This window comes from Pagrus major, chromosome 11 (assembly GCF_040436345.1).
Source record: "Pagrus major chromosome 11, Pma_NU_1.0".
NCBI lineage: Eukaryota > Metazoa > Chordata > Actinopteri > Spariformes > Sparidae > Pagrus > Pagrus major.
Window position 1 is genome coordinate 861,629 of NC_133225.1, and position 23,577 is coordinate 885,205.

At 45.9% G+C, this 23,577-nt stretch overlaps 1 long non-coding RNA gene across 1 annotated transcript; it reads left to right on the top strand.

Moving 5' to 3' along the window:
- The first annotated feature begins 18,197 nt into the window (after positions 1–18,197).
- LOC141004553 (uncharacterized) lies at positions 18,198–19,065 on the top strand. The gene is made up of 2 exons (XR_012179823.1): positions 18,198–18,260; positions 18,419–19,065. It is a non-coding gene; the product is annotated as an uncharacterized lncRNA (long non-coding RNA).
- The last annotated feature ends 4,512 nt before the right edge of the window (positions 19,066–23,577 follow it).

Sequence of the window (23,577 nt, forward strand, 5' to 3'; positions counted from 1 at the left end):
CTTATGAGAACAAACATGTGTTACTTCATCAGCTGTAAATGATTCTGCATGCAGCTCTGTTTTGATGGGTTATTGTTGGTTATTATTGGTGTCGTGAGTGGCAGAATGTGGTCATGAGGTCCATCAGGCTGTCGGTGTGTCTTGTTGGTATTTCTGTTCTTAGAAAAGAATTCAGGTTCCTGCAGAGAAGAAGGTAGCGTCATTAAAGGAGCAGCTTAGAGTGAAGAAACAACAGTGTTGATGTCAAACATCTCTCTGTTCTGTGTTACAGAGATGTGTACTGAAGTTAGCATGCTAACCAGCTAGCCTCCTGACACCCCTCTGTAGCTCAGAGGTGACAGTCTGACAGCCTGTAGTTTCAGCTGGAGATGTAAAAGCAGCCAGTTCACTACTGAGTCCAACAAGTCAACAAGATAAACTCACTAAATGTGAAGAAAGAAATATTTTGACATCTATTTTCCTTCTAAACAGAAAAATCCACCCGTCCACCGTCTGAACTCAAGTTTCTCTGTGACTGAACTCAGACGAGCTTCATCTCCTCGTTAACTCATCGTCAAACACGCTTCATTCGGACTGGACACAAACTGAACCACAGTCACCAGAACTGTGTTGGTTTGTCTCCACAGTCACCTCTGGTTCGGTCCAAATAAATCCTCAGTTCACAGTAACGTGAAGATATTCTGGCTCTACACGCTGATGATGTCCGACTCTCTCTCTCTGTCCTCACCTGTCCTCGCCTGCCGTGTCTTCCATCTTATAAATATAGTTTTCTCTTCAGTCATCAAAAGTTGTAACTTACCTGTTAAAGCAGACTGACAGTTGATCCAGCGGCTGCTGTCATCAGAGAAAAGGAAGCCGTCATTTCTCTGAAACATGATTCTCTGATTCCTCTTTCCTTTCATTCTTCTTCAGTGGGATGAAGACACAAGGAAATGGATGGAAACATGAATGCAATCAGGAGAATCGGCTCGCTCCCAGAGGTTATTTTTCCATTTAACCCAAAGCCTGGTTAAATAATGTTTTAATGAGCACTGTAACTATTAAAACCTTTTCATTTTCATTTTTCCAACGTTAAACTGACTCGGAGAAGATTTAATGTGCAGAACGAACTGGGACTGAAACACGAAGCTTCATGAATAATAAACAGACCGAACATCACATGTTGTCCTCTACTGTGTGTGTGTGTGTGTGAGTGTGTGTGTGTGTGTGTGTGTGTGAGAGTGTGTGTGTGTGTGTGTGAGTGTGTGTGTGTGTGTGTGAGTGTGTGTGTGTGTGTGTGTCGTGGTGACAGAATCGCTGTAACTGGAAGTCACATGACTCTGAAGAGAAATCCCCACTTCCTCCGTCTCTGTCCTTATATGGTCGCATCTCGTCGGACAAACAGAGCCCCGCCTCCTGCAGGAAACCACCACCGTCGTGACTCCCCCCCTCCTCTCCCTCTCCTCCCTCGCCTCCCCTCCTCCCTCCTCCCTCCACAGTGTGTCGGCATGTTTGTGTCGTCTGATCTGTAAACAGTGTTTCCTTCTGATTCTGTGAACCTTTAAAAATCATTTCATAGAGTCACATCTCATTAACCCTCTGTGATGTTTAACTATCACATCTGATCATGTGATGGTTTCTGACACTATAAAACAAGATAAGTACGACTAGATAAGATTTCAGAGTCACACTGCATCAGCAGATGTATGCACAGTTTCTGCCCAATCAAATGAAGACAGACAGATTGCTCCACTGAACACAACTTTTGAGGTCGACATCATGAATTGTGTGGAGTTCAACCAGAGCTCAGAGTGAGCGTCAACTCTGCAGCAGTCTCATTGTGCAGTAAATGCTATCTTCTTTATATGTGGCTGAATTTCTGACTCCCTCTGGACTGTCTGCAGTGGATTCAGATCACCTGTTGCAGGTCAGGAGACTGACTCCTGATTAATGAGTGAAGGCAGCTGGGGTCATTCCCCTCACAGCCAATCAGGGTGTGAGGACGGCCTTCTGTGAAGGCTTGAGAGGTGGAGGATGACAGCTAGGTCAGATTCTTTCTGATTCTGAGTCTGTGCTTCACTCACTGCAGACCTCATCCTGATCTGCTGTGTTTGGACCCTGTTGAGATTTCTTTGCTGTCTTCTTCCTTCTGTCCTCCTGCATCAGGGCCAGACTGCAGGTGTTCTGTTGTTTGTTTGTCTGAACTGAACATCTAGAGACCCGAGCTCCTCTACACATCTTCACTTTGTCCCATTTTATGTCGTTAGGGTTAGAGGTGATAAAAGCATATTTCAGTTTCACTCTCCCCTGAAGAGGCATCTTTTGATTATTATCCAAATATTTCACATTTGGCCTTGTAAATACAGTATATATATTGTTAGTTTATATCTTTCTGTGGGTTAGGGCTGGTTTGTAGGTCATTTCCTGCCAGAATCACCACAAGTCCATTTAGTTTTGTTTAAACAGCTCAGTATCACAAATCACATATTTTCCTGAAAAGGCTTCAAAATCTGTACAGCATCTGTCACATTCTCGGACCTTTTTTCACCGGCACTTTTGGCCGTGTTGAGTCAAACCAAGCCGTGCCAATCTGCATTCATATGACCAGTGTTACCAGCTGAATTGAGCCTCCAGGCCGGCTGTGGTGACGTCTCATGACCACGGCCAACTGGTGACGCCCCCCTTCTCTCCCGCAAACCAGTCTATGTTGAGACTCAACTCTTGTCTGTGCAAGAAACCTGAGAGAAAGGTGTATTTTTGCTTCTTCAGTCTCAGTTTGATCAGAATTATGAGGTGTAAATGATGCCACATCCAATTTTAAACAGGCTTTTAATTTAACTTATTCTGCCTTTACAGGCACAGCTGAGTGTCATCAGCATAGCAGTGAAAATTATCCAAAACTGCAAATAGTTTGGCCAGGAGGTGAAATATAGAGAGAAAATCAGTGACCCGAGAACAGAGCCCTCAGGAACTTCATATTTCACCTCTGAAAATGTTGATCTGATGTTAATAAAGGACTCACACTGAGGTTACCTACAACAACATGTCATCCCTGCAGGACTCTATCAAAGCTGTGAGCAGACAGTAAATCTTCTCCCTGCAGTGTTTGCAGGCTGGGGGTGCAGGGTTAGGGTTGGTGCGAACACACACCTGCAGAAACACACTCACACACACTGATGACATCCGAGCAGGAAAACCCGACCTCTGACCTCCCACACTGTAAACAAACCACAGTAACGACGAGATCACAGAGAGGAGCCTCCTCATACGTCACTCTCTCTCTCTCCACTCTGAGGCTACCTCACTCGCCACAAACTGAAACTGTCTCAACACCCATAGCTCTCTACTGATCCGCTGTGGGAAACATCTCTACACGTTAGATTTTAACACCTCTAGCGCCACCCTCGGAGCAAACTTTAAATGTTTTGCTCCTCTGCTGTTAAGAATAAGTCATTCATGGTTCTTTCTGTCGATAACAAACGCTGCAGAGGTTTATGTTTATATGTATGCAGATGACACTCTGTTGATGTCTTGTTAAAAATATCGAGTGGTTTCACGCTTCACTGTCTCCCACCGTGGTCTCTGACTTATAGGTTTCCCTCCACCTCCTGCCATTGAAGTCAGCACATAGACATGTAATGTGAACGTGATGTGACACATATTGTAGAAACTTTGACACGATACGTACGACACAGACAAATTTAAATGGATCCATGCAGAAAAATAAAATGCAGGCGTGCTGTGCACACAAAACAAGTGCAGTTGTTAAGTAAATAAAGCAGCTGCAGCTGAACGGAGGCGACTGATCAGATATCTTCATCTTGTTTCAGCTCTCTGTGTGAAGCTGCACCACAGTTCTTCCTCTGTGGTGGTTAGTAATACAGAAAGTGTCACCCACCCACTCTGCACCCACAGACCTCCCACCGCCCGTCGGCAGCTCCGTCCTGCTGCTGTCAGATGACACACACTCTGTTTCCTCTCTGTCACGGTCCGTCCTCCTCAGCGAGTCGATCGCAGATAAATACAACTTCCTGTCTGCATGCTGCGCAGCTTATAGTGACATATTTACCTGCTCATGTCAGGTGTGTTCACCTGAGATGTTCCTGATCGGTGACATTTTACATGACCTGAAGCTCAAACTGCAGCAGGCCTCCACTGCACACACTATGCAGTACATTACAACAGGCTGTATGTGTGTGTGTAAACTCATTATTACTCACAGAGCAGGCAGGGAGATGCTTGTCGTCATGGTAACGATGTGGGACGTCGACTCAGCATTAATGAGGGACACAGATTTCTAATTCAATCCAAGTTTTAGTCATCATTCATATTCTTATTGATTGCAAGAAGCAGCAGTAGCAGTAGTAGTAGTAGTAGCAGTAGTAGTAGCAGTAGTAGTAGCGGTAGTAGCAGTAGCAGCAGTAGCAGTAGTAGTAGTAGCAGTAGTAGTACTAGTAGCAGTAGTGGCAGTAGTAGTAGTAGTAGCAGTAGTAGTAGTAGCAGTAGCAGTAGTAGTAGCAGTAGCAGTAGTAGTAGCGGTAGTAGCAGTAGCAGCAGTAGCAGTAGTAGTAGTAGCAGTAGTAGTACTAGTAGCAGTAGTGGCAGTAGTAGTAGTAGTAGCAGTAGTAGTAGTAGCAGTAGCAGTAGCAGTAGCAGTAGTAGTAGCAGTAGCAGTAGTAGTAGCGGTAGTAGCAGTAGTAGCAGTAGCAGTAGCAGTAGTAGTAGTAGCAGTAGTAGTACTAGTAGCAGTAGTGGCAGTAGTAGTAGTAGTAGCAGTAGTAGTAGTAGTAGTAGTAGTAGTAGCAGTAGCAGTAGCAGTAGTAGTACTAGTAGCAGTAGTGGCAGTAGTAGTAGTAGTAGCAGTAGTAGTAGTAGCAGTAGCAGTAGTGGGCAGTAGTGGCAGTAGTAGTAGTAGTAGTAGCAGTAGCAGCAGTAGTGGCAGTAGTAGTAGTAGTAGTAGTAGCAGTAGCAGCAGTAGTAGTAGTAGCAGTAGTAGTACTAGTAGCAGTAGTGGCAGTAGTAGTAGTAGCAGTAGCAGTAGCGGGCAGTAGTAGTAGTAGTAGCAGTAGTAGTAGCAGCAGTAGTGGCAGTAGTAGTAGTAGCAGTAGTAGTAGCAGTAGCAGTAGTGGGCAGTAGTAGTAGTAGTAGCAGTACTAGTAGTGGGCAGTAGTAGTAGTAGTAGCAGTAGTAGTAGCAGTAGCAGTAGTAGCAGTAGTAGCAGTAGCAGTAGCAGTAGTAGTAGCAGTAGTAGTAGTAGCAGCAGTAGCAGTAGTAGCAGTAGCAGTAGTAGTAGCAGTAGTAGCACCATACAACTCATGGACTGACCCAAACTATACAGTATACATACATGTAAATATATGATTATTTCACTGTCACCAGAGTAATATTTTAACACCACGTCTTTACTTTTACTGGAGTACGACTGTTTTTGCGACTCTGATAACTGCTGTGATGATTTCTGTTGGGACACATCTGAAGCCTGAAACGCTGCTTCGGCTCAGGATCAGGTTCTGAAGCTGAACTGTTTTGTCAGCGATGCTTCAAAGTGGATCATTAACTGTGTGAGGAGACTGTTAGACGGCAGTTTGAGTCTTTAGAGAGAGTTTAGTTTGATGAGTGCTGACTGTCAGTCGACTGTTTGGAACCAGGAAAAGCAAACTGAACAGAATCAGAGGAAGAGTCAGAGAAATATGAGTGAAGCCTGACGAGCCAAGGATTATTTTACAACTGAAGACTTTGACGTTTTCAAATGTGTTGCAGGTTTTAACTGAGGCTTGTTGTAAAAGAGGAAACAAAGTTCAGATCCACGGAGCTGCTCCTCGTCCTGGAATGAAGCAAAGCTTGAGAACTGCTCCCTCTTCTCTCTGAGTCACACAGCAGCTCCACTCTGTCAAAGTATTTCATTGTTCCTCCTCTTCAGATCTACAGTTTGAAGGAGGGTGTAACTGAGCTGACAGGCCTCGCTCACTGCACGAACACCTGCCGTTCAGATCAGAGCTCAAACTAGTTTCAGCTATCAGGAAGTGAAGCTCAGACAGTCGATGTACCGAGAGGTGACATGGCGCAGAAAGGAGTTCAGCTGGACCGAGAGACTTTCTCTTGTCCGATCTGTTTGGACCTACTGAAGGATCCGGTGGCTACTCCCTGTGGACACAGCTACTGCAAGAACTGTATTAAAGACCACTGGGACACAGAGGATGTGAGGAGGATCCACAGCTGCCCTCAGTGCAGGAAGAGCTTCACACCGAGGCCTGAGCTGCTGAAAAACACCGTTACTGGGAGGTGGAGAGGAGAGGGGGAAAGTTCAGGTAGCAGTCACATACAAGAATATCAGCAGAGGGAGCTCAGAGGACTGTGTGTTCGGACTCAATGACAAATCTTGGAGGTTGGATTGTAAAACAGACAGATATGAGTTATCACAACGGTGCCTACACTCCCGTCTCAGGTCCTCGGTCCTCCAGAGTTGGAGTGTACCTGGATCACGGTGCAGGTATTCTGTCCTTCTACAGCGTCTCTGGCACCGTGACTCTCCTCCACAGAGTCCAGACCACATTCACTCAGCCTCTCTATGCTGGACTTTGTGTTTTTGACTCTGCTGAGTTCTGTAGACTCAGATAGACGGACGTCATTTAAGGGTCAGTGGGTTAAATTGTGTGTTGTATTGTTTTGTTTCCATCATTGTTGCTGAGAGCTGATTGTTGAGGCATTTCTTCACCTGTCAATCAAACATTGTGGGCGGTACTTTGATGTCTTCTCGTTGTTCTGTAGATGTTTGAGTGTGTTCAGGCGGCGCTCCTTCCTGTGTCTGTTCAGCCTCATGATGAGTTCAGATCACATGATCATAATCATGATTTGCTCCAACAAACTGATGAAGTGAATCTGTTGATGAAATCATTGAACAGACTGAAGCTTTAAATCATCAATAAACCAACATGGCCAAAGTCTTTTCTGCTGGTCTTCATTCAGGGTCTCATGCAGAGCTGATGTGAAACTATATGAGAGTATAACTGAGGCAGTTTTCCTCCTGAAACAGCCTCGTCACAGACAAACCAGCAGAGTTTTCATCTTTCTCACATTTTGTTTCATCAATAAAGAGGATTTATCACACATAGTTGGTAATCCTGTTCACTTTTTGTTATACTGGGTGAAATGGTCCTTCCATCCTGAGAGCAGTCAATACGTAATGTGTTCAGAAAAAGGAACGAAAAAAATCAGACCTCTGTGGCAGAGCAGGCCTGTAAAAACTCTGACCAATCCCTGCCTCTCGGACCGAGTGGAAAGAACCAATCAGATGGAGCTGGGCGTGGAGCTTAGAGGAGGTGCCACTTTCAAATCTTGCTAGCTCCCCAACATTACCAACTATAGCTTTAAAGCTCACATCAAGCCTCCACACGGGTCCCACAGCAGACACCACAGGTAACTGCAGGGTGACGACTATATTCTGTAGTTCATCTGCACAAAGACCACACACAGGTCACACAGCAAAACCTCATAACAACACACAATGTGTGAGCATTAAAGAAAAAACACACTGTAAAAAACAGTAATTTAATTAAAATTTTTATTTTTGGACGTGTGACGTGATTTTTATTTTACAGTTTTTCACTGTAGTTTTTAAATACACAGAATATCCATACAACTACATCAACAGTCTGTAAATCTACATGTTCAGTATAAAATAACATCAAACATTTTTAACTGAATAAACAAAAATGTTATTTTTACAGAAAATGTATTTGTTTTCACGTAAAAATACTTTTTTTTAATTGAAAATGTTGAATTCAAGGTTAAAGGATCTCTGTGTGGTTCTGTAGAAGAAATATAACCTCAGAACTTTAATATTTACAATATTAATGAGGTAATAATAATTTTAAAAATTCTATAAGTGAATAAACGAGCTGGAAAATAAGGTCCCAGAACACTGTTTGAAGCTAGAGAGGTGGCAGGGTCCGCCACGTATAAACAAAGTTAAACTCCTTTAAGGTCAGTTTGTTTATTCAGTCATGAAAACAAAGGGAGTTTGTTTATTTAAAATCAGCCAATGAGGATCTTTCTCTGCTCATTAACATTTCTGCACCAGAACTACGGACTGCTCCTTTAAAGCTGGAATTCTGCTTGTTAACATAATCAACATTTAAATGATTATTGATTCTGTAGTTACATTAACACGTCATGTGTAGTTTCATAGATTTGTTTGTTAATCGTTGATATCGTGTGTATTTGTGGAGGTTTTCACAACATAAACCTTTAATAAATGTATTTTTATCATCTTTTCAGTGTTTTTCACAAAGTAGCAACTTTACTGTGAACAAAACTCTGCTGAGTGTGTTAGAGTCAAACACGGCTCACTTTTCCCATCATGCATTGTGCTGATAGGTTTTAGTATGTAAGTATTATGTTTTTAATATCAGATGTTACTTTTCGTTGGTGACTCGAGGGAACGACCTTTTGTTTTCTCGTGATAACAAGATAAATTATAAAACGATCTTTGTTATCGCACGATGACGTAAAAATGAACTTGTGATGTCGAGATAACGGCTGTAAAATAATTACTGAGCCCACGACGGTTAAGAGCTCCAGTATATTAGATATTATAGATATCTTCACCTCTTTTCAACACAAAGTGACACCTTCTGAAGAAACAGCCCGGCACATGGCCCTGTTGAACCTGAATCAGTAGATCAAACATGCTAACATTAGCATTTAGCTGAAGCAGCTTAACTACAGCTGCACAGCCTGAAGCTGTTTTTTGAGTCTGACATGTCCTGCGATGGCCACCGTGCACATGACCTCTCCTGGCATCACCCACAGGACAAACTCTACATTTCACAGCTCGCTGAGGGAGAAAACAACGTTACAGAGCCGACAGATCCACATGAGACGGCCGACCTGCAGCAGCTCCACCTGTCAGCTGCAGGAATGACTCACAGTATTGATCTGTAAAGAAGTCATAAAAACCAAACAGAGTAACGACTCTTTCATTTTTGTTCTTTATGTTTCCTGCAGAGCCGAAACTCTAAAACCCGAAACTGATGAGTCAGATAACGAGTTCAGTTTATTAATGAACGACAACAAACACACAAACTCTTCTCCGTGCTTGAACTTTCTGGACGTCTGTCAGTTTTATGACTCCTCGGTGGTTCCCAGCCTCCCCGCTCACTGACAGCTGACGTCTTTCTGTCTCAGCGTCTGTTGTGCTCAGAGGTCGCGGTGCAGGAAGTCGACCTTTGACCTGCAGCGTCTGATCAGTGAGGTGAGATGTTCTCACAGTCGGAGGCGTCGCATCTTCACACCTGCTGCGTTTCAATCTGAGAGAGTCGACTGACGCCCGGGTGGTCGAGTCAAACCAGTCGGACCTGTCAGCTGCGGGGAATCAAACCCTCAACCTCTCAGTCGGTCCTGACGGTCATCTGTTCGGTCTGTTAAAGGTTTCAGTGTGTCCCACAGATACTGTCATGAAACAACAAACAGCCTCCGTGACTTTAAAGAGGAGGTCAGAAAGTGATTTAATGGAGGGTTTGTGTCGTCAGTTCTGTTCTGACGTTGGACTGAATGTTTTTAATGTTTCCAGAACAAACTGGATCATTTCTGACTCTTTTTATATCTGCAGTCGTCTGGACTTCAGGGAAACGACGGCTGAAAACTGGAGAGTGACGTCTGTGGTTCTCGGTGTTTCAGCCCGCCCCCTCCTCCGTCTCCACATCAGTGGTAAACTGCTGGGACAGAGGTGCATTGTGGGAGGTTTGTGTTTCCCAGAAGAGCCGCCGAGTCGCACTCGGTCCAATCGGCAGACGGGAGAGACAACAGGAGCAGGAGAGCTCAGAAAACCTGCAGCTGCACAGGCAGTGAACTCAACACTTACCTGGTTTATCTGCACTGGTGGAAAGTAACTAAGTACATTTACTCAAATACTTAAGTAAAGTTTTCACGTACTTTTCCTCAAGTATTTGCCACTTTTTTCTACTTTACTCCACTACATGTATCTGACAGACCGAACAACTTTCAGATTAAAACTTTATTTCAGGGGGGAGTCAGGGGGAGAGTCAGGGGAGTCAGGGAGAGTCGGGGGGAGTCAGGGGGGGAGTCGAGGAGAGTCGGGGGAGTCCAGGGGAGTCCAGGGGGAGTCAGGGAGAGTCAGGGAGAGTCAGGGGAGTCAGGGGGAGTCGGGGGGAGTCAGGGAGAGTCAGGGAGAGTCAGGGGAGTCCAGGGGGAGTCAGGGAGAGTCAGGGGAGTCCAGGGGGAGTCGGGGGGAGTCAAGGGGAGTCAGGGAGAGTCGGGGGAGTCCAGGGGAGTCCAGGGGAGTCCAGGGGAGTCAGGGGGAGTCGGGGGGAGACGTGTGAGACTTTAACACCTGAGCAGCTGAGATTCAGACGACAGCAGAGAAACAGGCTGAAAGAAACAAATGAAACAAATATTCAGATTCATCAGAGCCGACACGTCACTGTCAGAGTCACGTGCACAGTCCTGTGTCTGTGCGTGTGTGTGCACGTTGCAGAGGTGTGACTCTAACTGATGCATGAACTCTCCCAGTCAGGGGAGCAGTGCATGATGGGAAGTCGTCCTGTTGATGGGAGTTTCAGACGCTGCAGCTGCTGGTTCAAAACTCACAGAAGGTTGAACTGAAGCTCGGCCCTGACAGTCCGCCCCCTACAGGACCAAATGGTCCTTACAGCAAACAGACAAACAGTATTTAAACATGCAGGGTTTTAATTTCTACATCTCGTCACTCTCGTCACTCAGATATTTTCTACAAAAACTGTGCACACATCTTCTTTGATGAGGGCAGTGTATGAGATGGAGATGTTTTACTTTGTGAAGGACGACAGAAGAAGAGAAGAGATGAGGACAACATGAGGATCAGAGCCTGAAGGCCACCAGGACACTCAGCGTGAGAAGATCTTCAGTCAGCGCGTCGATTCAAACACCTGAAGTGTGACTGCAGAGGTCCAGAGCAGGTCAGTGTGTGTGTGTGTGTGTGTGTGTGTGTGTCATTAAATGAGGTGATGAATGAAAACGAGGCCGTGTGACCTCTGACCCCCCCGCTGATGAGGAGCCGGCCGGGCATGAAGTTCTCACACTGTCCTCCTGCAGCTTCACACGTCCAAAACACACAGAGAGGACGACGACATGACGGACCTGAGACACGACGCGCCGGTCACGCACAGAACACGACATTCAGTCATGATCCGTTTCACAGTGATAAATTAAGGAGCGTTCAAGGTCCTGAGAGATTAAATAGTTTAAAACTTATGCACACAGGTTCTTATAATGAGTGTCGCCATTGTAGTCACAAAAATCAGCCAAACAACCGTCATTTTCTGTATTTTGTGACTGAAGATGAGTTTGAAATATGTCAGGAAACAGTTTTAAACAGACGTCTGATGTTTAAATCATCTCCAGCTGCTTCAGGTGTTCAGCAGAACGCTGCAACTCTGTTTTACTGTGAAGCTCCAGAGATGTTCTGTGGACTACGAGACTTCACCTGACTTTCATCAGTTAGCTCAGCACGATCAGATATTACTGTCCGAGGAGCGGTGACCTCTGACCCTGCCAGCTGTGCTCTCTACTGCAAAGATGGTTGTAAACAGTTCAGTAGTAATGGGAGTGTCACCGGCAGCAGCAGCAGCAGCAGCAGTGTCTCCCAGTATAACCAGTGAGCAGCAGGTGGGTGAGAGCGGTGACTGAAGAAACACACACACACGTAACAAGTGTTAAAACTAACAGCTTCAGTCAGCACCTGAGCCCAGAGAGCAGCCTTCACACCTCTCACTGTGTGTGTGTGTGTGTGTGTGTGTGTGTGTCGTATTCCCTCACTCTGTCTCCAGCCGTGACCTCCTGCAGAGCCCTGACCTCCTTCTCCTATCATCATCATCATCATCATCATCAGCCTCCCTGACTGTCAGACAAATGACCCTCCACTCTGGAGGGAGGGAGAGTCTGCTGCTGGTATTTTTCTGATGAACTTTAGAGGAAAAACTCTCGTCAGAAGAATAAATTCCCCTCAGAGGTCTGCAGGCTGAAATCATTTCCTAACTGTCACAAACATGCCTCCTCCCTCCTCCCTCCTCCTCCCCCCTCCTCCTCCCTTCCTCGTCGTCTCCTCCCAACTGTTTGTCTGATTCCCGCTCTCTGAGCAGGAAAACTTCCTTGTCAGCTGCAGTCCTGCGTCAGGACGGAGGAAGAGGAGGAGGTCGGGGGAGATGAAAAGCTAGAAACCCAAAAGAGACTCCAGTGTTGAAATAAACAGACAAAGTTTCAAGAGAGAATTTCAACAGAACAAATCTGTGCAGCAGATGTTTTTTCTTGCTGGGGTTCATTATTTATTGTGGTGCTGGTGCAGAAGTTCAAATATCATAAAGTTTCAAAACTAACAGTTAAACTTGTAGTTTAGTGAAAGTTACTCAGACAAGAGTCGACTGTGAACCAGCTGACATCTGGAGACAAGAAGCAACACAGAGAGAGAGACTGCAGGATGATCTCTGCAGGATGATCTCTGCAGAATGATCTCTGCAGAATGATCTCTGCAGGATGATCTCTGCAGGATGATCTCTGCAGAATGATCTCTGCAGGATGATCTCTGCAGGATGATCTCTGCAGGAAATGATCTCTGCAGAATGATCTCTGCAGGATGATCTCTGCAGGATGATCTCTGCAGGATGATCTCTGCAGAATGATCTCTGCAGGATGATCTCTGCAGGATGATCTCTGCAGAATGATCTCTGCAGAATGATCTCTGCAGGATGATCTCTGCAGGAAATGATCTCTGCAGAATGATCTCTGCAGGAAATGATCTCTGCAGGAAATGATCTCTGCAGTAAATGCTTCAAAAAGTTTCATCTTTAGTGACAGAATATTACAGACGGCATCGTCCCTCACACACAGCAGCTCTGAATGTGCCCACAGATCTGTGGCCGATGAGCTGATCATCTCGAGGTCTGATGTAATTGTAGTTATGGATGACAGCAGCCGAGGTGAAGGGATGAAGACGAGAGGAGAAGAAGAAGTTCAGTTTAGTTCACCTGCAGAACTCCTGAGTCCTCTCAGCTGACCTCTGAGCTCCTGTCTGTAGAACCGGATCATCAACATGTTGATGTTTAATGTCAGTCATTAACAGTCACACACACCACAACAACCTGAGAGTCTCCAGGTGCTGCTGAGTACACATCGTATTGTGGGTCATTTAAGGACGGAGACACCAAACGTCTCCTGTGCCTCCGACAAAAAGCTGCACTTGAACGCACCACAGTTAGCTCGAACGCTCTGCAGCTGCGTGAGAGGCAACAACTCTGTGATGTCACTGACGAAGACGAGGAGAAACTGACTGACTGAGGCTCAAGAGGCTTCCACTTTCTGTCCCTGTTTCTCTTCTCGTGCTCTGATTCGATGAGCTAATCAGCCAGTCAGTGAGCTGCAGACGGCCCAACACTGGCCGGGTCAGAGCTCTTTGGGCTGTTCTGACGACTCACCAGTAACTCCAGTTCTGTCTTTGTTTTTTCTTCCAGTTGTTCTCCTCAAGCAGAACTTTAAAACCCAGAAAAAGTGCCCATTTTTTTTAGGTTGAACATTTTTCAAAACAACGACACCGCCTGAACTTTCATCACACGCTCACAGGTCTGTCAGGTTTAGGGTTAAAGTAACTACGATACTCATGTAACTTCAGTTACTGTGTTCACTGCGTCAGTTAGTTAAATAATCATCGTTGACTTGTGTTTTCATTCAGCGGGACGAGTGAGGTTTGTTTGTTCCTGGTGAATTATTTTCTGTCCTGACTGAGAACTGGTGGAAGGATCATCTTTATTAGTTCCTTTCTTTTTTTAATCATCTGTGAAGGGTGAAAAAAACAAAAGTTTGAGTAGAAAAAAGTTCATGCATTCTGTGAAAATGTTGAAAAAAACATGTTTTTGTTTTCACAGATGACATTTTCCACCAGTTCTCAGTCAGAAACACAGGAGAGAAAATAACTGAGATCAGGAAATGGATCAGAGGCAACAAAGTCCTCACTTGTCCCTCAGGGCTTCCGTACCTACACGTTGAACACGAGGACTTGTGGCTCTTTTACTTTCTAATGTGCTTCCTGTTTGTAAAGTTCCCGTTTCATCAGTGTCTCAGTGTCAGTTGTGTGTCTCTGCTTCCTGTTTCACAGAAACGAGCCCGTGGACCTCGGCTCAGTGACTCCTGCTTCAAACTGTTTATGTCTGCTGAAGCTTCGTTCCCGTCTGATGACACGTCTGCTGGCTGCAGGTCCACTCGGGTGGCCCAGGCCGACCGGTGCTTTCTGACAGCGAGCCAAACCACAGACACGTTCCTCTGGTTCTTTGTCCTGACCCGATTACGCAGCGTCCAGTCCATCCAACAGGAAGTGTGAGACAATCACAGGAAAGATCAGAACACGTCCAGAGTCACCGTCTGCTCCGAAAACACCCAAATACCACACATTTCTGCAGAAAGATGTCAGGCAGAAGTTAAACTCTCGACCTCAGCTGTGTTTGAGGTGAACATACGTGACTCTAACAGACACCTGTCAGCCAATCAGAGAGCAGATTGTGTGTGTGTGTGTGTGTGTGTGTGTGTGTGTGTGTGTGACTGTCTGAGAAGCTCGGAAACATCACGTCCAGACATCATGTCATCATCTGTGCAGCCGGCCGACGGCGGTCACAACGCTCGCTGCACCCGGGGAATGATAAACACCTCGGACCCCCCCCCTCCACACACACACACACACACACACACACACACACATACAGACTTTCACCACAGATTTTAAACAATGTTGAGGACAGACAGCAGCAGTTCAGACAAGTGTGTGTGCGTGTGTGCGTGTGTGTGTGTGTGTGTGTGTGTGTGTGTGTGTGTGCGTGTGTGCGTGTGTGTGTGTGTGTGTGTGTGTGTGTGCGTGTGTGTGTGTGTGTGTGCGTGTGTGCGTGTGTGTGTCTATTTTTAGCGCCAGCGGCTGCTCCATTAGAAATGACTGGAATTTCCTTCAGTTGGTCGGCTGCTCCCCTGACTGCAGTAACACTGAGACCAAACTATGGCAGCAGAGGAGGGACAAAACACAACCACTCCAGTCAACATGTTGTTTCAGGCTGTTGGAGGCTAAAGGCTTCCTCAGTGACGTGAGGTTGTTCTCTGTAAATCACTGACGGTATCTGCTGACTGTTTCCTCTCTTCGGACCAGAACTGGGATGTTTTGTTCCCCAGCAGCTCCCCTTCACAGACCGGCTCCTCCGGTCTCGTCCTGTTCTCGTCCTCACGCTGCTGCTGGATGTTGTTCATACTTCTCATTCTTCACATTCCTTCTGTCCGAGGGTTGAACCTGCAGCTGTTTGTGTTTGATTGATCTTTCATCCTGAAGGTGGCGCTAGAGGAATGTAGCATTAACATCTCAGCTGCTGAAACAACCACCATGATGCATCCTGATCCGATCACTCAGACAACGTGTCCAGGTGGTCCGGACCATGAAGAAGAAGAAGAAGAAGAAGAAGAAGAAGAAGAAGAAGAAGAAGACATCATCATCACCATCATCATCAGTCCCCTCCCCAGGCCGCTGTGTTATCTAATGCTGATGACTCAGTCTGCTGTCACCATCTAAAGGTCACAGTCATACTACAGTATGTGTGTGTGTGTGTGTGTGTGTGTGTGTGTGTGTGTGTGTGGTATAGGTTTCATACTGTATGATGACACACACACGCGCACACACACACACATACACTGCAGCATGAATTCACACACTCAGTGAGGAGGAGTGTGTGGGAGTCACATAAATACAGCAGAGAGGAGGAAGATCTGCTCAGAGCACGACAACATGTTGATGTTCACTCCTCCTCCTGCTGCTCCTCCTGCTCCTCCTCCTGCTCCTGCTCCTCCTGCTGCTCCTGCTCCTCCTGCTCCTCCTGCTGCTCCTGCTCCTCCTGCTCCTCCTCCTGCTCCTCCTGCTCCTCCTCCTGCTGCTCCTCCTGCTCCTCCTGCTCCTCCTCTTGCTCCTGCTCCTGCTCCTCCTGCTCCTCCTGCTCCTCCTCTTGCTCCTCCTCCTCCTCCTGCTCCTCCTCTTGCTCCTGCTCCTGCTCCTCCTGCTCCTCCTGCTCCTCCTGCTGCTCCTGCTCCTCCTCCTGTTAAACATGTACAGACTGAACGGCCTCAGCCTGTAGTCTGCTCACTGTGTGTCTGCAGCTGCTTGGTCTTGTCTCTGACAGGATGCATCACAGCCTGAAGTTCAGAACGATGTCACCATTTATATAATCCAGTAATAAAACTAGCCTCTGACTCTGACAGTCTGCACACTGAGTACTTTTACTTTAATTTGATGCAGATACTTTTTCATTACTGTCACTAAAAACCATCCAGTCGTTATTTTCATGATTAACTTTGACTGTGATCAAAATAAGTGTGCACACCTGCAGATCCTCAGTCAGCAGAACATGTGTGTGTCTTGAGCGAACGTTCAGATCTAAGTTATAACTCTGAGTCAGACTTCAGGTTGTTTTATCCTGACTGACCACACAGAGATGACATCTGAAGCACCTGACAACAGGGAAGACAGAGAAATGTTGGCCTGCCCCTTTAACTCTGCAGTATAGAACATAAATACAAGCTTTGTCTTTTAAACCTCATGTTGGCTGAACCGTGAAGACGCTGTGACATCACTTCACTCATGGCAGGACGTCAAGGAGGTGACGGTGTCTCTGCTGGAGTCACGTGACCTTCATGTTCCCACAGAGGGACGGAGGCGGCGGCGAGCGGCAGGCGGGCGGGGTTTCCCCTCTGAAGTCTCTGTTCTCAGATCCTCCTGCTGCTGCTGCTGCTGCTGCTGCTGCTGAGGGTTTCTGGTTTGATGGTCTGAACCGCCGCTCACAGACTGAACAGAGACGAGTCTTTAGGTTTCACGTCACACTGGAACTTTCAGCCAACCTTCATCTTGTGTCACACCGTCATCATGTGAAATCGCTTTTTCCCAGCGCTTCTCTTCATGGTTAATTAAGATGCTGCTGAGTCAGCTCTTTGTTTGACTTTCTGTCTGAGGTGAAAAGACAGATCTGATACAAAATGTGCAGATGAATTCAGGCTGGATGTTTCGTGCTCAGAAAGATCTTTAGATCCTGTTTGATGAAATAAAAGTGGAGAAGAATTATAATGTAGAAACATCAGAAACATTTTCTAGTTACACTGAAACAACATTTTCATAAATGTTATAGAAACAGTCTGATGGGCTGCTGATCTTTACAGACGGGCCGGACTCATCCTCTCCTCCTGCCGGGGAACCACCAGGGTCTGTACTGGGTCCTCTACTATTTATATTCTATATAAATAATATGATCCAACAGACTGAACATTTTCTGACATCATTTTCTTTGCATCTGGCTTTAACTCAAACTTCATCAAGATTAAAGTCTCCCTTTGACGTTCTGCTGCAACTCTGTTTTACTGTGAAGCTCCAGAAATGTTCTGTGGACTTCACCTGACTTTCATCAGCATGGAGGGAGGAGATGATGATGAGTTTTACTTTTTGAAAAGTGGACTGCTCCTTTAAGAAAGTTGCATGTATGAGATTGAGTCCACATCGCTGCAGTTCGTATGAAACAGTCGGCCGTTCCTCTGAAACGCTCCGGCGTTCTCAGGAGCTGTTTGATTCTCTGCAGCAGCAGCCGGGAAACAGTTCATGAGAAACACTGAGAGTCTGTCAGACAGGCTGACCTCAGATCAGAGCACAGAGGGAACATGAAGCAGGGTGGAGCTCAGCTTTCCCTGTAAAATTAGAAAGCTGCTGCAGGGAAACGAGCTGGCTTCTCTGTATGTCGCTCCCATGAGCTTCACTTTCTCTTTTACCTCCTCCTCCTCCTCCTCCTCCCTCCACCTCCTCCCTCCACCACCTCCTCCTCCTGGAATGTGTCGAGGTGATACCGGGCTGCCTTCCAGCTCGGCTCAACCAGAACAACAGAGACAACAACATGACCTCATTTAGTCTGCAGCAAACAAACACTGCTGCTGGTGATGATGATGATGATGGTGATGATGATGATGATGATGATGATGGTGACGATGATGGTGATGATTGAACATGCTGTGATTTCTCTGTGCTCAGCAGCTGTTAGTGACTCTGCAGAATGAAACCTGGACTCTGATCTGATCAGAGGTCAGTCTGACGATCGCTGACGGGAAATCAGACGAGGAAGAACAACCGAGATGTTCATCCTCAGGGGAGAAGGAAGCTGAGATCTGATTCATCTTTAGTACACGGGATATTATCTTGTTCTTACATATGATTATACTTTTTCACACATTTGCAGGTTAGTAACTTCTTCAAACACGTTCACATCTTGTTGGAACATTTTAATATGATGTTCACACAAATCAGGAGTCATGGCGATGTTTGTTTTCTGATTATTATGATTTATTATTATTATGACCTGCTCAGTAGATTTAGATATTTCCATCCTCACAACAGCACATTGAGTCCTGAAGGAGGCACGAGAGGAAACATCAGCACGAGTCTTCATGAAGCAGCACATCTGATGGAAATCTGAGAGTCAGTTGTTGTGATGTCTCACTCTGGAACAAAGTGTTGGACGGAGTAACGGACTGACATCAGCGTCCTCTCTGCTGCTAACAGGGCAGAAAACACAGATGGTGAAACAACGCTGGAGTGAAAACTGCAGATGAAACATGAAGAGCAGCAGAACCAGTGAGAAACAGACGGGAGGGCAGAAAGTGCCTGAAGATAAAAGTCCACAGCGACAGACTGATTCCAGTAAGAAGAGGAGACAGAGCAGGTCAACAACATGACTCAGCACACACACACACGCACGCACACACGCACACACACACACGCACGCACACACACACGCACACACACACACACACGCACACACACACACACACACACACACACACACGCACACACACACACACACTGCTGGCCAGCTGCCAGTGTGTACAGATAAACTGGCTGCAGGTCACAGCTGACAGAAAGAAAAGTGATTCTCTGTGAAAAACATTGGTACGATTCAACTTCCGATACAAAACAACACAAAGTGTTCAGCTTCAGTTCTGTACGTACAAATATTACATCAATAAACAGAAAACAAACAGTTATTAATGAGCAAACATCACCTTCATGGTGTTTATATATTGTATTGTTCATCTTCATGTGTGTGAGGCTTTGGGACTCCAGTTATTGTTGTGCAGCAGGATGAACTCTACATCATCTACCTTTGTGGGATAAATGATCATCCACAGCAAAACTGAAACTGTGGAAACATGAAACATGTTTTTATGATAGTTTGTCTGATGTGATGCTTCAGCAGAAAGAAACAACAGAGTCTGAGATTTACAGACAGTGAGGTGGTCAGTGAAGCAGACACGAGTCAGGAGAGAGGGTCTGTGTGTCTGTCTGTTGTCTGTCTGTGTGTCTGTCTGTGTCTGTCTGTGTGTGTCTGTCTGTGTGTGTCTGTGTGTGTCTGTCTGTGTCTGTCTGTCTGTCTGTGTGTCTGTCTGTCTGTGACTCATGTTGATGTCTGGTTTCCTTCACAACAACCCACAGCCTGTGAACCAGCTGATCTGTGATGTCACAGCTCCACCTGGTGGTCAGCAGCAGAACTATTGATCAGTTTATTCACCAAAAATCTACCTGGAGTCACTTTCACAGGTTCAACTGCTGAAAACAGTGACAAAGAAAGAAAGAAAGAAATCAATCAATCAATCAATCAATCAATCAGTTAGTGTGATCACGAGCTGCTGCGTCTGTGTGATGTTTCTTCTTTCTTTGCTCGTTCAGCTCACTGTGTTTCAGGTTCTGGTGAGACGGTCAGTTCTGATCCAGTCCAGCTCAACTTAAAGTTTATAATCTTTGTGGAGATGAACAATAATCTCCAGTACCGACAGCTCAGCTGTCTGAATGTGTTTTACATGTCGTTATTCTGTGGTTCTGTGTCGTTTTGTCCAAGAAACTATGAGCCTGGATGATGAACTGAAGCAGGTTGAAGTGAGTTCCTCTGGCGTCGTACCTGCAGCAGCTGTGTGAGCAGCAGGATCCTCAGACAGGTAACAACATGTCAGACCCGACCCGACCCGACCCGACCCGACCGCTGCCTCAGCTGGTTTTATTTCTGCCCACTCAGCTTCTCTCCTCAGGTTTGAAGCCCTGCAGTCACTCTCCACGTGTCCACCTGATGTCCTCAGACTTACCTGTCCCAATCAGCTCCCTCTCCAACCGCAGCATATAAACCAGCTCACCTCCGCCTGCTCAAGGCCAGAGCCTCCACCTTCATGTTTTACCTGTCCTGATTTGCTGACTCTCAGGTCGAGCTCACCTGTTCCTCGTTCTCCAGTCACAGTATATGAACCAGCAGTACGTGCCAGTATGAAGTATGTGAAATACTGTATGCTAGAAACTCCAGGATGTCCGACTGAGTCTGGTCGTATTTTGCGGTATGAAGCCAGCGTGCTGTTCTGGCTGTTCTGACCCACAATCCTCTGCTCAGTGGAACAAACGTCCCAAACATCTGACAGATTAAGAGTCAGTGCTGAGGCTGCGACGGATACAAAGTTCAAGGTGTACTGTCGTGATGAGATAGTATGTCCCAGTTGTATACAGACTAAAAAGATAAACGTATGAGAATCAGAACCCTCCCTTGACCTCTGTCTGGACTCATCATCATTAAAACCCCTGAAGTTTTCCAGGGGCCTGGTTGTTGGTGTGTGGGTCCTCACAGAAGAGGATGCTTTCATCAGCTTCAGAACCGGACTCTAGGACCAACTCGGACCAAGAAGGATTGGTGCCCATGTACCATGACGGCTGTTAGAGTCAGTTCAGAAACAGAGTTCAGGCTCTGCAGAGTGAGAGCACGACACCGCACCTGACAAACGCTGAGTCATGATCCTGCAGGAGCACTTACTGCACACACACACACACACACACACACACACACACACACACACACACACACACTTACAGTACTTCCCGGAAACAGCGAGCGGAGGGGAAGGAGGAGGTGATGCTCGGCTCCACCCGGCTCTTCCCGGCAGTCAGACCCCTCACGAGATGCAGCGCACCACCACAAACGAGAGAGCTGATTGGCCACCAGTGAGCAAGCCTCTCGACCAATCAGGGAGCAGCTCCGAGCCGTGTCGACCAATCAGACGCAGAGCAGAGATGAGACGAGGATGATAGAGATGAGACAGAGAGAGAGAGAGAGAGAGAGAGAGAGAGAGAGTTCCCGTCATCGATGTCAGAGAGGAGGACAGAGTGTGTCCTGCAGGGGTGTGTGTGTGTGTGTGTGTGTGTGTGTGTGTGTGTGTGTGTGTGTGTGTTTTATGGGACAGATCAATATTAGTGTATCTGTGTGTGTTTGTGTAATGATAAGAGTTGTTTTTGTGTTTGATGTGCTGTCCTGATGATGAGCCCACGCTGAACACACACACACACACACACACACACACACACACACACACACACACACACACACACACACACACACACACAGAGTCGGGCAGTTTGTTGTCGAACATCTGGACCGAGCAGTTCTTTGAGTCATCGACGACTTTCTGATCAGATGTTCTGGACTTTTACGGCCAATCAATTATCATGTCAGTAACCACACACACACACACACACACACACACACACACACACACACACACACACACACACACAACGTCCTAATATGGACAGAGGGGTTTCCTGTCAGGACCTCAGGTGCATTACAGGTAGCTTATATTTATTACAGGAGATGTTTCGAATGGATCAAATTAGGACCATGACGTGAGACATTTCTGACACACGTATCCTCTTTTTTACAGCAGCTTCTTTCACAATAAGCTCCAGGGGGGTTTTGGGCCACTTTCATCAGGTGACATTATAATTAATCAGTCTGACCACCTTCTCAATTCAGCTCCAAAGGCCGGATCTCCTCCTGTTGGCTTGATTTAGACTTTTAAAGCTGCACTCATTGGTTTCTGGCCACCAGGGGGCAGGCCTCTCTCCATCTTGCCTCCTGGTGTGTTTACCTCCAGCCTCTGTTAACTTCCACATCCACACCTGACGTTTTGCTTAAAATTCGCTTGACATTTTATGGAAACATGGCGACTGACAAACATCAGCTAACAAACTCCAGGTCCCCCCGTCACCCTCCTGTAGCTGTACCTCCCGCCAGCTCGTCTCTGACTGCGTCTGCTGAAGCTGAGTCTGAATCTAACAGCTTCAGGTTTCTAAAATCAAAGTCTGTAAAACAACTTTTTATTTTAGCAACACTCTCAAAACCCAAACTGAGGAAAGTCAGATAAGTTGAGCAGTTTTTGGCTTTTACAAGTGTTTCCACGGCGATGGGGAAAATATTTCCAGGGGTGTTTGGCTGGTGGTGGACGATGAGTCAGCGTGAGCGCAGTAAACCTGCAGAGAGACAGTTTCCTCTGATAAAACAACCAGCGAGGCAGGAAAAGTTGATTCCAGCTGACTGAGGGGGCGAGAGGAGGGCGGTGCTCATGGAACAACAGAGTTATAATGACTCCATCCTCCTGATAACTGCAGGGACTTTCTACTAACCCTCTGACTTACAGTGAGAACAGCACTATAAATATACTCCAACAACAGTGAGCCAGTCTTAATGACATTAGAGGAGATTTCTCCAGAAGTTGAACATGTTCAGGATCTTCCCTTCACTTCAGAGGTTTTTATTTCCTCCCTCCTGTCAGACACTGAAGCTCTCTCTGAGCTCCAGTCAGTTCAGGATGCAGCAGCTGATCGTCTCACTTCTCTGCAGTCGTTCCTGTTTGGTTAAAATATTGATCTGAAGTTGTTACTGATCACTTTTAAAGGAGCACTCTGTAGTTTCATAGAAGGAATTCAAACTCAGATTTTAATATTTATAGTATTAATGAGGTAATAATAGAAACTTTGTTCCATAAGTGAATCAACGAGCTGTTCTCAGAGGAAAATAAGGTCCCACAACTCTGTTTGAAGCTAGAAAGGTGGCAGGGTCCGCCACATATTAACAAAGTAAAACAGTATAAACTGTTTTGTCCTTTAAAGGTCAGTGTGTTTATTTAGGCAGAAAAAAATCAGCCAATGAGGATCTTTCTCTGCTCATCAACATTTCTTCAGCAGAACTACAGACTGCTCCTTTAAAGCTGCTCTGGGTCTGAGCCTGTATGATCCTGTTCGGATCCTCAGGTGAGGCCCGGCTGGTCCCTCCAAGGTCGAGGTTTCAGGAACAGTGATGTGTGTCCTGTTGGAGGTCGTTGAGTTGGGGATGTTGTGGTTATTCCTTTATTTGTATTTATTTATATTGGCTTTTTGCATCTTTTATTTTCTTGTTTTAACTTTATTTCATGTGCTCTTTCTGTTCTTTGACTCTGTGTATTTATCTGAATTACCTGCTTTCACTTTGTCTGTTAAAGCACTTTATAAACTCTGTTTTTAGAGGCGCTAAATAAAAATAATTTAAAATATATATATAATATAATTATAAAAGGGTCTGAAAAGTTGGACTTGTTCCAAAACAGACTTGTGGAAAATGTAATGAACCTGACTCAAACACAGAGGTGATCCTCAGCACTTTTTTAAAATTATTTTTTTTAATCAGATTAAGTAGCTTTTTTACTGTAAAG